Here is an 18241-nt window from a genome sequence, read left to right on the forward strand (position 1 = left end):
CTTTATGTCATTTATATTGAGACCAAATCCTTGAAATGTGCAATAAAAACATGTTTTAAAAACAGTATATTTTACATTACTATGACGGGCCCAAATTGACAAGAAAAATATTGTTATTGCAGGAAATAAACGCTCCATCCATCTTAGTGTCATCAAGTAATCTTGAACAATTTGAAAAAAAAAAAATAAAATAAACTCACGCGTAGGTTTTTGCAGTATCACTTTTTAAGTAAGTAATAAATAGAATTTAGAAGATAGAGGTGGAATAAAACTTTTTATTTTAAAATTTGTAGCTTAATTCAAAACAAACTCACATTCAAGCAATAAGGGGCCTTTTTTGATGATATCTTTCGCGGTTACAAAGCAATGTCATGCTGAAGGTAACTGGATTTAATTGCCGGTCGATCAAGGGTCTTTTTATAAGTTTTCTTAACTCCCCTGGGCATAGAATAATAAATAAATTAACCCAATACGCGTGGTAAAGATGGATAAATTATGGGTGAAATTATGAAAACAATCCACGTGCTCGGCTGGGATTTGAACCCAGGACTCATGTATGTTAGACGAGCGCTTTACCAACTAAGCCACCGAGCCACTTGGTGACCCAAAAACTCAGTTAATTACAATTTTAGAATTCAAATCCCCACAGACCAGGATGTTTTTCATAATTTCACCCATAATTTATCCATCTTTACCACGCGTAGCGAGTTAATTAATTTAATAACCATGCGGATTAGATTAGCGAACAGCTCAATATAAGCGTCAATTAATAAAATATTAAGCTGGAAAGTAGACTCCTTATTAGACGTAATGCCAAATAGAAGAAGAATTTAAGCAAGAAACTTGCAGCATAAATATTATATAAGCTGTTAAGACTTTGATAAGTTGAATGTTTTCTTTTGTACGTGTATTTAACGTTTTTTGTATTTAACAAGAACGTTGTAATTTTAAAAAGACACTACACGTTAATGCTTCCAGTGGGCTTTTTGCCCTTTGAAGGAAGCACCACACTAGACAACGGACTAGCATGCAACGCCCAGTGGCACAGTCAGAAAACATTCCTCTCGAAAAGTTTTACGGCCTGCGACGGGAATCGAACCCACACTCCTTAGCACGATGCGGCTAAATGCCTCGGTGACACTAACCGCACGGCTATGAAGCCCAGTCGAAGTTTCATCGCAATAAGAGAGATTAAAATTAAACGTTGATAGGTTTATTTTACGTAAGATGCTTTGAGGTATATTATTGTTTGCATAAATGTTTTGGTCCGTGGTGGAGCAATAGTCCAAATCAGTGAGGCAAAAGTTTGAACCATGTAATATCACACGGAAAAATGTTGAATTGCCTTCATTCTACATATTAACTTTTAATGAAGCGAAATATGCCTCATCGCGTGAAAAAAAAAATCATTTTTTCGCACTTTACCTGCTACTTTTGGGTAGGGTGCAGAGCTACTTGGGCACTTTCATGATTCACTTTGGCATGGGGGTTTTTCTCGGCCGAATTGTCTGAAACTTTGCAATAAGAAGCACTTCAATGCGACGCATATTGTGGCCAAATATGAGCTCAGTAGCTTTTAAAAAACCCCCACTGCCGAAGTGAATCAAAAGTGCCAAGAATAGGATACGGCTCCCTATATTGCCATTTACCCCATTTTTGGTAATTTCTGATCAATACTTAGCGTGTGTTTAGTGAAGTGGTCTCGATTCGCGAGCTAATGTGGGGAAAGAGCTACGAATTCGCCGGCGTACCGCTCGGCATGTGATCGGCACGAACATTGACTCGTGGACAAATATGATGTTTTATTTTCAAAAACAAATTTACGAGACTAATTTTTGAATAGGGCCTATAGCGAAATAATAAGTTTTGTTACTAATTATGCAAATAAGCCATTTTTGCGATAAACGTTGTGAAAACCATTATAAATATTAGAACATAGATAAAAATGATGACATGAATGATTTGGTGATATTCAGTTATACTCTGAACTATTTTTTAGCTGTTTGTTTGCATGAGAAACAAAACATGACTGCGAAAACCTGACGAAACTTATGTAAAGGCCGACTTCCGTCAACTTCTTGGGCAAGAATATTTCGTTGCCAAGTCTAAGTTCAATGTTCGAAAGAAAAAAGTATCGAAATTTGCAAAGAAGTTTCTACACCCTTCATATGTTGTGTTTGTTTTGTAACAATTGTTTGTTTTGTAAATCGTAACTAGAGGGCGCAACGGCCTCAGCCGTAGCTCAATTCGTCCAGGAATTCTTCTAAAAATGCATGAAAAAATTTGTAACTTTCTGTAGATGATTATTTTTCCGTTCTTCAATGAGTTTTTTGAACAAGCACTCCATAGTTTATATTCAGAAATCGTTCTATCCTTCAATTTATTCAACGAGTACCTCCTCAATGTATTTTTTAGAATTCAACCAAAAAAAACTTCTTCAAGACACAAAAAATTTCTTAATTGACGGCTTCAAGAGTTCTTGTAAAGAATTTACAGAGAAATTATAGGAATTCCTTCATGTTTTTGTTCAAGTTGAATGTTTTGCATATATTCTTTGAAGAACTTCTTTCATTCGTTCTTTTCAGAGATTCTTCCACCAGAAACTACATAGATTATTTAAAAATTACTACAGGAAGAATTCTGAGACTTTTCCAAGCATTGGATTATACATTGCATTGGAAACATCTCGAAGTATTGTATTAGAAAGGGTTTTTCCTAAGAAATTGTGCTAGGAGTACCTTGAAGTATTTTGCCTAAAATAGTTTTTGATACTATCCTTAAATTAATCCATAAATACCTCTTTCAAAAAATTTCTAAAAATACCTTCAATAATTTTATTATTTTTTTGAAATTTTAGATATTTCCATTGTTTTTCAAGACTTTTCCCCTGGATTGTTCTAAATTATAAGTTACACTAGATATTACATAAGAATATCACATGGCGATTCAAGCAGAATTTTTTTTTCAGGAAAGTTTTTGGATTTCCTTCGGAAATTTTTAAAGAAATTAATCTATGAAATCACTCAGGATTCCTCCTCCCCCCATTTTTTGAGGAATTCTCAGTTCCCCGAAAAACACTACAGGTCGGACTCGATTATCTGTCGCATCGATTTTTTTTCACTCCGGATAATCAAATCCTCAGAATATCGAATCGCTGAGAAAAAATATGTAAATCTTTGATAAAAGAGCATAAATATTATCTTTTTTTGTTGTTTTATTTATAAGATGCAGTGGCGTAGCCAGAAATTATTTCTAGGAACAGCAGGGGTCTTAACAAGAAAACAAAAATTTGACCAGCATACACAAAAAAAACACTTTTTTAAACTCCCCTTTCCTAAATACGTTCAAAACTGCAAAGCTATCCATATTGTATATTTCAATACCAAATTATCTCAGAATTTATGCATAAAAATTGAAAAACAAGAACATCAGAAACAAATTCCGGATATACGAGTCTAAAATTCCGGATAATCGACTCCCGGATAATCGAGTCCGACAATTCAGGAACTTCTAAGAGTTCTCCTGAAAAAAAGAAATATTTATAGAATTCAATCATAATCAAGCGATATAATTTGATTTTGAATACGAACTACATCTCCTTATCGTATCGTATTGATTAGTCTAGGAATTTATATTGTGATTTCCCTAGGAACAATGGATATATGAATTCTTCCAAACATGCATTAGGAATATTTTTAGAGGATTTTTCAGTGCATCATTTAATGCTTACCTTAAGTATAACTATATTTTCCACATACTCCTTTAGCAACACCAAAAAACCAACTAAAGAATTCAAAGGAAATTTCTTCTTGAATTCCATAAGCTTCTGCAGGCTATAAAAGAAAAAAAGGCATGGAGAAATCCTTAGAGGAAAAATAAGCAGGAATTCTTCAAGAAACACTTGGAAGTATTTTCGATATATTATTGCATAATTTGATGTACAAATCCGTGGATGAAACTCTGGAGAAATTGTTCCAAGAGAAGTTCCTGCGGAATTCAATGTTCTTGTTTTGGAGGAATGGAGAAATTCTTATATGAATCTTTGTATGAATGTTAATGATCTGAAAGGTATTCTTGTTTTAGCTGTTGGGATCCCAGAAGATATGTCATAAATAATTTCTGTAAGAAATACTGAAAGGTTTTTCTCATAGACAAATTGTATAAATTTCATTGAGAGAAATTCCTCAGGAATGAGATCGATGGAAAAACCGTAAGTGGAAAGTTTATCTTAGAGTCACAGGAATATTACCAATGGTAATTAATTGAATTGAATTCAATTACTTTTTATAGAAGGGATTTTCTGCCGTAGGCAGGTTCAAGAGTAATGTCCAAAGAAATATATTAATGATATCTCAAGTAAAAAGTTTGGTATAATTTGAAAAAAATCTTAAAAATATATTAAAAATTCCAGAAAATACAGTGACAGTATTTATAAAGTATTCTTGAAACAATCCTTAGAGAAATTCCTAGTTTAATTCCTGAAGGAAGTCAAGAGGAAATACTTCATAACATTTATTGCGGCAAAGTAAATTTTCCAGAGGGTAAACAAAGAACAAATCCTGGAAAAATCTCCCAGGGAATCCTTTGCTAGAGAAAGAGAGAAGCCTGAAGAAAATCAGGAGTTTTTCCTGGAGGAAATGCTGGTGAAATAAATCTTGATGAAATTCTCATATTCCGTTTCAATGAATGACAAGACTTAAATTTACGGTCAATAGGAACCCTGCTTATCGAAAATTTCCAACTTTTTCAATCAGGAATTTTCCAGTGCGATGAGAGTGTTTGATCCGTTGAATCTTTTGCATGCTCCTTTGAGGGCGAGCGATGGAATCCGGTTCAATTGTGTCTGGTTCGCGTTTTTGGAAAAAAAAAAAAACGAAAACAAAGTGTGCGGATGAAAAAAAAAGATCGACGCGTCAGTAGTTTTTAGTCCGTTGAATCTGTTGCATGCTCCTTTGTGGGCGAGCGACGGAATTCGGATCGTGTCCGGTTCGCATAGTAACCGCACTATTGGTATCAGTCATCCATGTACACTCCCGTGCATAAGTTTGGGTTCACCCCCTAAAAAACATGCAAAAGTGTTCTGTCCATATCTCTGTGATTACACGTCCAATTGAAGCTCTCTAAGTCGCATACGAAAGGCAAAGAGTTATTCTTACTTCGTATGTATTTTTCCAAAAACATTCTTTGAACTTTGTATACTAAATTTTTACTTAAAGTTGTGACATTTTTCAAAAAACACACTGAAAAATCATACCTAATTTCCTCAGAATTGGGTCGACCAAAATTTTCAATCAAAGTGTCATTAGAATCGTAAACTTATATTCTTTGAAGAGACGCCACGAAATTTTGGCGGAAAAATCTGAAAAGTATTCAAAATCAATGAAACAGTCAGTCAAGTCATCGTGCAAAAGTTTGGGTTCACCCCTCAGTATGATGCAAATCGTGCAAAAGTTTGGGTTCACCTAAACTGACTTAAATCTGTGAAATCTCAAACCAATCATGTACACGCCATTATTTGCGCTCATAAAAGCTTTAAACTATCAAAATCGGTTGAAAAATGGCAGAGATATTGACAAAAATGATGTGCGTGCGGCTCAGGTGAACCCAAACTTTTGCACGATTTGCATCATACTGAGCGGTGAACCCAAACTTTTGCACGATGACTTGACTGACTGTTTCATTGATTTTGAATACTTTCCAGATTTTTCCGCCAAAATTTCGTGGGGTCTCTTCAAAGAATATAAGATTACGATTCTAATGACACTTTGATTTAAATTTTTTGTCGACCCAATGCTGAGGAAATTAGGTATGATTTTTCAGTGTGTTTTTTGAAGAATTTCTCAACTTTAAGTAAAAAATTAGTACACAAAATTCAAAAAATGTTTTTGTAAAAATACATACGAAGTAAGAATAACTCTTTTCTTTTCGAATGCGGCTTAAAGAGTTTCAATTGGACGTGTAATCACAGAGATATGGACAGAACACTTTTGTATGTTTTTGAGGCGGTGAACCCAAACTTTTGCACGGGAGTGTATATGTTCACGTATTCATTTAAAATTATATCTTTATCGTTCACCAAAACGAATCCTCTCCCATATCTAAACTCCCAGTGATTTCTTTTGGAAGTGCAGAGGTCTCCTCGGCTTCCATAAAGCAAGTAACACGTCAACATTTCCCTCCCATTACCAAATTGACCTGCATTCGGACGCAGCCGGCGCGCCGGTATTGATTGTTATAATAATGAGAGCATCAGTACTTACACATTGAAGATGCTACTGATCCTGAGTAGCATCTGTTGGTTCCCTGTGTAAGTACAGCTGTTCTTGTAATAACGGAGTAGCAACTGCGACCGGTCAATCATGCTCATGTTCATGCTCAGGAATTTCCCGTGCGATGAATGGTCAACAAATTGAACCAAGACGTGTTTTGGTCTCCACTTGGGTCACTGTGCAAAAGGAGGGAAGATGTCGTTCATAGTTTAACGTTTCGTACAGAAAAGGGTGCAGATATTGTGTAAATTCGTGAATAAACTTTGTGAAGTCACTTGCCCTCCCTTTTAGCGTGTCGTATTGGATCGTTATTTAAGTGTAATTTCTTGTGCTTATAATTCCCTGATTTAGAGATACTAGTCCGAAACACCATCAGGGAATCACGGTACAAACTAATATACTACCCGAAATTTTGCCTCACTATGGGTTAAAAATGGTTTCCAAACATTCATGCAAGAACTAATACATCAAAGCATCATTACAGTAGATCTAGCGACGCCCTTACATTAGACATCCAATAATATTTCATTTTCTCTTTGTTTTACCACTTTAACGTCTTAAAAGAAAGGAAAAAAAAACAATAAATTTTACAAATCTCTATCTTTTCCTATAATATTCGGAGTGAAAATCTTTTACTTGAATAGCATCCTAAACACCATAAAATTTTTAATTTGAGTTTTGAACTGAGCTAGAAATCTTTAACCATAAATAAGAGTTATTGTTATAAAAATCAAATAAAGTCAAATCCAATAATCAAGTCTACGACTGCCACTTGCAGTCTTCCTGAAATCTCATCCATTAGAAACTAGGTAAGCAAGACTGTAAGTGACGCGTATCTGTTAAAAGATAAACAATAAGGGTATAAATAAAAAGTACCTGCAAAATATTGAAATTTAATGTTGACTCTTATTCCTAGAAGTTTTTGCCCTAAGGATTCGGTAGTTCGGTGGAAGTACGTAGTAAATGCAGCCGTGCTGCTAGCATAAACGCTCTTATATACTATTTCTTGTATTGAATGGTTGGCCCTCAGCTTTTCAATTTACGAAAAAGCCATTTAAATATACATGTAATTCTGTAGAAACTTACATCCTGGAATATTTATTGGTAATTCACTCTCTGTATAACGAGCTTCACATATTCCCTATAGATTTATCGTCATTGAATGTTACAAATTGGTCACTGTTTTTTTTTTATCACCAGACTAACGACTCCGTCAATAAAACAAGATTCAAGGAACAGCAGAAAAAAGGGACAGTAAATGATACACTTGATTAGATTTTGTTTGCTTTCGCTGCACACTTCCATTGGTTCCGTTTCAATGGACGTCGATTGACACTAAAACAAAAAAATAAAATCAAAATTGACGAAGGTCACTGCCTGACCCTCCACTCCATTCGGCATTGTACCGGAAAAGTAAACTTATTTGAATCCTCCCACCGACAACGGCGACAGAAAAAAAAAGGAATCCGTATAATTCTGACAAAGGTCAGCGCTTGAAAAACTCATCCCGTCTTGTGGTTCGCCTTCGGATGGTGGGAGGAAGAAAGCGGATTCATTCGCCGCCAAATAACTCGACGTTTTAGACACTCATTAATCCGTGGGATCATCCACCCTGGGGTTATCCTCTTCGCTTGTAAAAAATATGTCAAGGGGCCTGACTAAGAGTAATCCATCATCTTATAACACCAATTAATAATCGAGCTACTTTTCGTTTTTGGTCATCTCACAGTGGGAAATAATGACATTGGGCATACAGAAATTGATAAAATTAAACTAAGGACAAAATGTGGAAAAACAAAACGTTGAATTATTTATTCATTCGGAACACAATCATTCTTCGAAGAAATCATTGTTCCGTTTCAATTCTCTATATCCAATGTATTGTCTCTTTGAAAATTGTATTTCGACATTATGTCACCTAAATTAAAGCTAAAAGAATCATGATAACAAAAATTTAAAGCTTACATATTCTAGACCTGATATATAGATGATTCTTTTCAATCTTAAAGTCCTTCTTTGTTACTTTTTTCACTATCCTCTCAATAGACAACGAGAGCGTTGATTATGTTTTGCCTTACTTCCCACGATGGGTGGTAGGTCATTTGGCATAAAGTCGTTTGGCATAAAGCCGTTTGGCATAAAGTCGTTTGGCATAATAGTCATTTGGCATAAAGTCGTTTGGCATAATGGTTGTTTGGCATAATAGTCGTTTGGCATAACGAGTCGGAAACCAAGAATTTTTCAATTTTTCGTTTTTAATTTCTATAGAATCTTTCTGGTGACATCAGGCTTGTTTTGGAGTCAATTGGTACTTTATTCAACAATCATTTACTGTTGAATAAATTTAAGCATATTAGGAAAGTCATTGCCAATAGAATTTTATTATTTATTCAGAAATTACCCTTCTTTCAAATATTAATTCTTCTTTCGAGTTTCGCTATTGGAACAAATTTTTGGACTAAAGATTTTTATATATTAAGCACAAATTTACCCTTCTTTCAAAATCTCTTTTTTTTTTTCTAAATATGATGTCATAATTATAGGTATGAAAACTGTTGATTTAAAATTTCAATAAATTTCTCCTTCTTTTATGCATAGGCTGTTCTTTGGAGCTATATTTTCTAAGTTTTTTTTTGTTTCCAACTGACAATCGGCAATCGATAACATTGATCTGCTCAAATTATCAGCGAAAAGGGAAATCGATTACTGCAGTTACTTCGATGGGTTGTGCTACTTTTCTCCGATTATCGTTTCCCCGAACGCCAGTTCCCCGAATGCCAGTTCCCCGAATATCCCGTTTCCCTGACTAGCCTTATTCCCCGAAAAGTTTTTAGCACTCATAATTGTCGTAACTTTATACATTTCAGGGTGGTGAACGAACTGACCATCTAATATGCACCCTTCTTTATTTAATTGGCAGTTTTACCGTCCTCAGCATTTTTGCCAACATGCGTATAGCCGAGAATGACAGAATACTTCCTTTTATATTGCTTATCGTTCTTCCTCGTTCACTATCCAACCACTGAAGATTATTTTAGCACCTATTTGAACTGCACCACTTTTTATGGAAACCGGTCATTCAAGAACTGGTATTCGGTGAACCGACATTCGGAGGAACGACATTCGGGAAAAAGTATCACAATCACTTTTTCCCGTAACGTGGGTAGATCACCTTTTCGAGGTGCGTTACGAGGTTAGATCTACCACATTGTACACTTGTTGTATCTGTTCTTGTTAATACTGATAAGTTATGGTCGGAAGAGTATAAGAGAGTAACAAGTCACTAAGACCCACCTATTTGTCCTAGATGATGAGGAGGTCGAAGTGGAAAAATGACTCAATCAGCATCTGAGCCTGTTTCATTCCATAAGAAAAGTCCTTTCCGAGATCAAGTGCTTAGTTTTGAATACCTAAACGATTCCGAATCAGAGGAGTAGCGGACCTCATAAATTCTAAACAAGCATCTTGTTTCAAGGAATCTAAATGTCTTATGCGATGAAAGCTGTTCACAGTTACAAAAAACGACTCTGAACCTTATAAGTAGAGGCAATAATAGGATACACAAGAGTACCGATGCATGGTCAAAATCGGTATCTTTCAACCAGCATAGTGGCCGAACCTGATTAAGGGGCGCGCTTTTGAGAGTTTAATGGTGACAAACTGTTTTCTCCAAAAGGTATAAATAGCGGTATCTTTTTTAAAGAGGCTTTATGCAAAATGGTGAAGAATGATAATTGTATAAAAAACGACTACTTCATTATTTCGCAATAGTAATGGAGTAGAACAACATGCACTAAACAAAGGACACGGGTATACCACAAAAGATCACAGAAAACTGGTCGCAGTGGTTCATCCCGAACAGAAACAGATCACAATCACTTCGATGAATCTGAACGCAATTGTTAAAAATAATTTTCGTTTTCTTATGCTGCAATATCTTTTGGCGTCCAATCGTCGATTGGTTTAATCATAAAATTTGCCTTCTTTTAAAAATAGGCTGTTCTTCATATTTATACTGTTTTAAATTTTATCATTTAGTGAAGCTAAAAGTTTACCATTTTTATATTTTGGTGTTTTATTTTTTCTTACAATACGTGTTGTTCTTCTTTCGAGATACGCTGGAGAAAATATTAGCTCAATCACAAATTTTCCAATATTTCGATAATAGACGGTGTTTTTGATGTACACTTCCAAAACTAAAATTTATGTTGAATCATTGTAAAGTTTTGCCACAATATATTTTCTTTAAAAATGTGTTGTTCCTTTGAGTTATGCTGCGAGAAGATTTTTTGCGTTTAGGCCTTAAACATTTTACACGAAAAATAATATGCTCTCGTATATAGCCTATTTTTGCATTATTATTATGCAATAATAAACCTTTGGATTGGAGCTTTTAATATTTTGCAAATAAATTTCCCTTCTTTTATCAAGAAAATTTCATCAAGTGTTAAGTCCAAACTGGGACAGAGCTTGATCTGCAGCGAAATATATATGAGCATTCCCTTTATTAATAGCTGCGAACTTTTTTGCCAATTTACTATTCTAAAATATGTATATTTCAACAAGCTCAAAGATACTCTATGTTCTGGGATGTAGAGAAAATTATTGTTCCAAAAAGATCTTCCACCAGACCCGTCACCAGTTTTATTTAGTAATGCTCTCTAATGTCACAACCATTTTTGACATTCATAGCTTGAAAATCTCTGAACGAACGCCACGCTTGTTGAGATCCAACCAAAAAAATTGTAATGGGCTTGGTGGTGTTGATCTCGGTAAAAGCTTCAAAAATGCCGATATTCATTCTAAGTCAATCATTATGCCAAACGGCCATTATGCCAAATGACCATTATGCCAAACGACCATTATGCCAAACAACCATTATGCCAAACGACTTTATGCCAAACGGCTTTATGCCAAACGACCTTATGCCAAACGACTTTATGCCAAACGGGGTACAATCCCACGATGACATCTCTACAAGCCATATCTAAACCGGCAGGCAGTGGTGGAAAAGTTCGCATCACGAAGCAGCTCACGAGTGTATACCGACGCATAACAAACATCACATACTCGTGAGTAAGTTCGCACCGGTCTGCTCGGGAGAATATGTCAAAAGAAGTAGCAACAAGCTCGGGAACGTTTACTCACGAGTAACCGAGCAAAGTGTGATTTATTATGGTTTTGACAGACACATTAATTGTATAACCATCAAAATCGACAGTAAACTACTAGTTTGAGGTTAAACACCTTTGGAAACCATAAATCTCGGAGCGGAAGCAGCTTTTTTCCAAAAAGCACAATATGACTCTGAATAGCTCCGAACACTTTCACGAATCACTTTAGCTTCGGTTACTCGGGAGTACAACAAATGCGAGTAAACCAGCGCTCTGACCCTCGGGAGCTTTTGATTTTGTTTTTGTTCTAGTTCAACAGAACAGTTCGCAACTTTCCATCACTGCCGGCAGGGGACAAATTTTCCTTGTACTGTGGAAGTGGAGTCACGGTGCTTCGCAAACCATTATTATCAGGAAAGAATCTTTATCAAAGCTGTATTCACTAATAAATTTCTCTAGCACTGCATGTCTATGCTAAATTTCTAAAACATAATCGTTGGTTTCGTTTTGATGCTTCGCTATTTTGATGCCATAAGTCTAAGAATTTTAAAGAAAACTAATATATTAAAAATCGAGCTTTTATGTTATGTAAAAAATAGGGTTCATTATTAAATTTTTCATGTAAATAAAGTGTAAAGGTTTTCCGTTGCTCACAAAGTTACCAAACTCACTCATAGATTTTTTTTTTTACTAAAACTGAAGCTTTAATTTGTCATATAATCTGCCTTCAAAATTAATTAAATTCAATTCATATCGATGGTTATAGAGCATGATTTTTAATGATTTCAACTTATTTTTAACTCGTCCTGTAAAAAACAACTTGAGCCCTGCCCTGATGATATCACTTTTGCAAATCACTTTTTCTTGAGGCTATTAGTACACACTGTCAATTATTTGACTGGAATCTGACAGAAGTCTAAATATTGTCAAACAAATGTTAGAAGTGCTGTCAAACCGCAGTCAAATATGTGACACCGCATAGTTTAGAAATTTGTTAACCTATAGTATACCATCAACTCGGAAACTATTGAGAACCAGAGCTACAGGTCCAAAGCCCTGATAAAGGTGGATGGTTGTGATGGCTATGACCGTGGTCATCACGTAAAGAACAAGCGGACGATGCTGTATCGTGTCAGCATCGAGGAGGCAGCCCCTCTAGCACGATGTAGGTAGCGCAACCCTGGTTAGGTGGCCTATCGAAGACTCTTCACCAACCAAGAAAGGCAAAAGTAGAGCAAACGGATTGATTTTACGGCAACAGACCCGGCAACGAATAAAGGACAACGATTGGAAAGTTGGATCTTGGAACGTGAGAACTTTGAATGAACCCGCGCGTGTTGGGCTCCTGGCTCGTGAACTGCGGAATGTCGGCGTGAACGTGGCAGCTATCCAGGAAATACGCTGGCCGAGAACGGGAGAACGCGAATTCCGAGCGGTGGACCCCATCGCCAACACTTCATTCAAGTACCACATCTACTACAGCGGTGGCGACAGAGCAGAACGTGGAGTTGGCTTCATAGTGATTGGGAAGCAGATGAAGCGAATTATTCGGTGGAAACCGGTAAGCGACCGAATCTGTGTGTTGAGAATGAGGGGCAAGTTCTTCAACTACAGCCTGATCAGCATATATGCGCCAACGAACGATAAGCCCGATGACATGAAGGATGAGTTCTATGAGAGCCTGGATAAGGCCTACGGAGAGTGCCCAAAACAAGACGTCAAGATAGTCATTGGCGACGCAAATGCGCAGATCGGGAAAGAAGATTTCTTCCGACCCGTTATTGGAATGGAAAGCCTTCATTCCGTTACCAATGATAATGGCATGCGGCTAGTAACCTTCGCTGCTGCTAGAGGGATGGCAATCAGCAGTACCTACTTCGCACGAAAGAATATCCGCAAACACACCTGGCGACACCCGAGTGGCGATGCCTGCTCCCAAATAGACCACGTGCTGGTTGATGGGCGACATTTCTCAGATGTCATTGATGTCAGGACCTTCCGAGGCCCTAATATCGACTCGGATCATTATCTCGTTGTAGCTAAAATTCGGGCGCGGTTATCCAGCGTCACGAGTTCCGCAACGCACAGAACGCTACGCTTCAATATACAACGCTTGTCGACTGATGGGGTAGCTGCGCAGTACCGTCAGCAACTAGACAAGAAGTTGGGAAGAGTCAACGTTGCTGGAGACGTCGACAGCCTGTGGGACCCTATCCACGAAGCTGTGACAACAACGGCGCGGGAAGTGATCGGCACTGGTCAACGACGAAGACGGAACGACTGGTTCGATGAAGAGTGCCAGAGGGTGACAGACATGAAGAATGTTGCCAGAAGCCGTATGCTTGTGGCCGGTACCCGACAGAACAGAGAGCGGTACAGGGCAGCGAGAGCCGAAGAAAAGCGAATCCACCGCAGAAAGAAAAGGCAGCACGAAGAAAGTGTGGTAGCTGACGCACAAGAAAGCATGAACCGAAATGATATGCGGAGATTTTATGCAACGGTCAATGGTGCGCGGCACAATACCGTACCAGTGCCCGCCATGTGCAATGACCGAGAAGGGAATTTGCTGACCGATAAAACGGCGGTGGCTGCCAGGTGGAAGGAGCACTTCCAGCAATTGTTGAACGGTGAGAATGGAAATGTAGCGAGGAACAGGATGAACATAGATGATGACGATCAAGCTGTGGACCCACCGACCATAGGAGAGGTTAAAAAGGCTATCAGCGAGCTGAAGAACTGTAAGGCTGCTGGGAAGGACGAGATCCCGGTCGAGCTTCTCAAGCACGGAAGCGAGCAGCTTTACCAGTCGATCCACCGAGTACTTCTGAAGGTATGGGAGGACGAAGAATTGCCCACCGGCTGGTTGGATGGCCTCATCCGCCCTATCTACAAGAAAGGGCACAGACTGGAGTGTGCCAATTACAGAGGAATTACCTTGCTGAATTCGGCGTACAAAATTCTGTCGCGCATCCTGTTTAACAGACTGAGACCGCTCGAGGAGTCCTTCGTCGGCGAATACCAAGCTGGTTTTCGTGAGGGCCGTTCGACAACGGACCAGATGTTTAGCTTGCGAATGATCCTAGACAAATTCCGGGAGTATAACTTGCAGACTCACCATCTGTTTATTGATTTCAAGGCGGCGTACGACTCAGTGAAAAGAAATGAGCTTTGGCAGATAATGTCTGATCGCAGACGAGGTGTCAACCTCGTTCGTGACGTTAGACGGATTGAAGCAGGGAGACGCACTTTCGAATTTACTGTTCAACATTGCACTTGAGGGTGCTATTAGGAGATCTGGCGTGCAAAGAAATGGCACTATTATCACAAGGTCGCACATGCTCCTTGGCTTTGCGGGCGATATAGACCTGATTGGAATCGATCCAGGTCAGTGGAAGAGGCCTTCGTGCCTCTGAAGAGGGAGACAGCGAAGATAGGCCTGACCATCAATTCTACCAAGACGAAGTACATGGTTGCAGGTAGAGATAGAGTCAGGCATGGTGGTGTAAGTGCTGAGGTAGTGTTTGATGGGGATGTGTTTGAAGTTGTTGAAGAATTTGTTTACCTTGGAACACTTGTGACATGTGACAACGACGTTTCCCGCGAAGTGAAAAGACGTGTTGCGGCTGCGAATAGGGCCTTTTACGGACTACGTAACCAGCTTAGGTCCCGCAGCTTGCAAACCGAAACTAAATTCGCCCTGTATAAAACATTGATTCTTCCGGTGGCTCTCTACGGGCACGAAGCGTGGACGTTGAAAGAGTCAGACCGGAAAGCTCTCGGTGTTTTCGAGCGTAAAGTGCTGCGGACAATACTCGGTGGGAAACTCGAAAATGGTGTGTGGCGCAGACGCATGAATCACGAGTTGTATCAAGTGTACAAAGATGCGAATATTATCAATCGTGTAAAATACGGCAGACTTCAGTGGGCTGGTCACTTAGTGCGAATGTCGGAAGAAAGAATTGCGAAAATAATATTCAGCAGGGAACCAGGTAGAGGCCGGCGGCTTCGGGGAAGACCACGAATACGCTGGCTGTACGCAGTGGAAGAGGACCTGGCGACCCTAAACGTTCGGGGCAACTGGAGAAGTTTCGCCCAAGACCGACGAATATGGAGCTCTACGATACGCCCGGCAATGGCGTGATGCTACGCTGTAGCCATCAAGGTATCAAGGTAGGTAGTATACCATCAAAAGGGCGTAACTTCAAAACGAGAACTATGATTGTTATTCTTTTTTGCCCAATCATATAGTATAAATTTACAATAGAAATTAATTGGTTAGCATAGTTTTTATGAAGATTTTTTCTGATAATAATGGACTTTGGCGCACCGTCAATCTGCACAAACTGAAATACTCTGTAAATCTGTTGTGTAGGACTATCATAGAAATCATGGAGATTGTTTTGTAAAATTACTTAGTCGAAATTGCATTAAATCATTGAATTTTGATAAAATAATGAATTCCTACTAATAAGATGATTTTTCCGTACTCCATCTCTCATAATCCGCAGGTCTATACATGGCACGAGCAACAAACTCCAAAATATGTCCGAGTCGCCGTCAAATTCAACAGAGTAAAGGATGCTGCTAATGCCCATTAATTAATTATCCTCATCCATCTTGAATTAGTCGGAAAATGCTTTCTTGCACGATGACGGTGCAACTCTCTGCAATGAAACTCTCTATCGGCGCTGGAGGGAATACTTACCGCTGCCCGGAGCTTTTGCTGCCAGCGGACGAAATCTGGTTGCTGGAATCGTCCTCGTCATCCCGGGAGGTGGCAATCGAAGCCGTCCCGGTGTTGGTCCCCGGCGAGAGAAGCGTCGGGCTGAGCAGCGTCGAAGAGGGGTGGGCGCCTCCGGCGGGGACCACGGCCGACGAAGGTGAACCCAGGGCACCGATGCCTCCTTCTCCTCCTCCGGCGATGGTCGCAATGGCCGAACTGGGGCTGGTGGCACTGGAAATCGTTGCACATGTTGGTATCAGCGCCGCGTTCGGGTTGGCCGGGTCCATCTGGAATAATGAAATGGAGAACAAAGGATAAAGTGTTTTGAATTAAATTTAGAGATTTTCGAAAAGTTAAGAAACATTTAAAGCGAATGAGATAAAAACGATGCATTAACAAAGCTAACATTAATTAACGTTCAGATACAGTTGGTACATGCACACAGACAGATGTTATTTTTTATTTTCTTTATTACCATATGGGCTGATCATTCTATAAAGTGGACACCTTGTTTGTACTATATCTTTTATATCTATTACTGAAATCGTAATCGGTTTTCTGTACATCGTTGATTTCATAATTCACGATTTTATGAAAATTAGTATTCTATTGAAGACAGAGCTTAAAACCCACAAATAATAGTCCACCAATCTCTGATGCTAGGTTTTTCTAGTAATTTATCCATTTATGACCAAATTTGCTGAAACACCAACCTGTTCCTCTCTGCAAAAGGTTAAGTTAAAATCGGGTTAAAAATTGATTTAAATTACTAAAGAAACTACATTTCTATAATAGCAGCAAGATCGTGAGTTTAAACCGCATTCTAAAGTATTAATTTTACTTTTCGTTTTATTGAAATATCCCATAGTTTTAAAAACATTCACGCAAATTAATCGATCTACAGCAGTTTGTAAACCTTATTCTTCGTTTCAGAACAACATATTATGAAAACAATTCGTGAAAAAAAAAGATTTCAGTACAGCGTTATTTTTCATATATAGACTATACTGCCCATAACTGCATATTTGTAACATTCGAGAAGAGTAGGCATTGAGTAAATGTAATACCAAGTTTCCATTTTATAGCAGTATGGGAAGAAACTGAATTTCCTAAAATTTACCAAGAACTCAAAAGTGCTTATTTGAGCCTGAAATCTTGTACAGCTAATACCGCATATTGGGTGAATAGTCAGAAAATAATTCTGATAGAAATTACTTTCCTACTACATTACGAGGCTCATGTACATATAATATCAATGTGACTGTTATGCGGTTACAATTACCATTGTGACAAAACAACTTGGTATTTTTTCGATTTTTCTAGAACAATCTCACAGAGTTCAGCACCGTAATCCGGGGTAACATTGATCAATGGGGTAACATTGATCGTTATGATCCTTCTCGTAAAAAGTTCGAATCATGATTTATTGATGAAATATTTTCAAAGTATGAATGGTGCTTCTCTTTCATACATTCATAAGCTAATCAAAATTGAGGTTTATGTGAAAATTGTGTTTCGTTCATGCGTAAATTTGTCAACTTTTTGAATCAATGATTTTTATCATTATGGATGACACTTCCGAAGATTCATGTCTCACACGAGTTCTGCAAATGGTATGAGCAAGGAAAATGCGATTGCTACTAAAAAATGGCATCGCCGAAAACGATTCCGTTGTCAAATCTTTCATAATTTTATTCAATTAAGCAAGATCAACGAACTACTGTTCAGAATGCAGAATTTCATTATAAAATTGCCTACCTTTAGGCGTATTGCGCAGAAATAACTCAAAAAGTAATTTACTTGTAAGAGTTTGGTCTTCAAATTCGGCTTCAGGGGCCATGATTTAAGTAAGCAACGATATTTTCAATATTACCGAACGTTGTTTACATGGGTGATCAATGTTACCCCATATCAGCTAAATCAAAAAATTACTTAAAACATTTATTTAAACATACTTAAATCTTTTGAAAACCAAAATACAGTATACAGTCATGAGCGGTGGGTGCCAGTTCTTGTTTTAAAAATATAAAACTTGCGACATTTGTATTTTAAAATGACAAATTTAAGAAATATCCCAAAAACTGATCAATGTTACCCCAGATTACGGTAAGTTGATCGAAAGTGTTTATCATTTG

At 38.0% G+C, this 18241-nt stretch overlaps 1 protein-coding gene and 1 non-coding gene across 3 annotated transcripts in view; both read right to left on the minus strand.

The window, feature by feature from the left end:
* Positions 1 to 16382, minus strand: part of LOC5563584 — a 125305-nt gene extending 108923 nt beyond the window's left edge. The window contains exon 1 of one of the 2 annotated variants that reach the window (XM_021849290.1): positions 16089 to 16382. The gene's annotated coding sequence lies outside the window, so the exon portion shown is untranslated. The remainder of the gene's footprint in view (positions 1 to 16088) is intronic. The other variant, XM_021849292.1, reaches the window with a different exon arrangement.
* Positions 523 to 594, minus strand: Trnav-aac. The gene has a single exon. It is a non-coding gene; the product is annotated as a tRNA-Val (tRNA).
* Positions 16383 to 18241: the final 1859 nt, after the last annotated feature.

This window comes from Aedes aegypti, chromosome 3, assembly GCF_002204515.2.
Source record: "Aedes aegypti strain LVP_AGWG chromosome 3, AaegL5.0 Primary Assembly, whole genome shotgun sequence".
In the NCBI taxonomy this organism is placed as follows: Eukaryota; Metazoa; Arthropoda; class Insecta; order Diptera; family Culicidae; genus Aedes; species Aedes aegypti.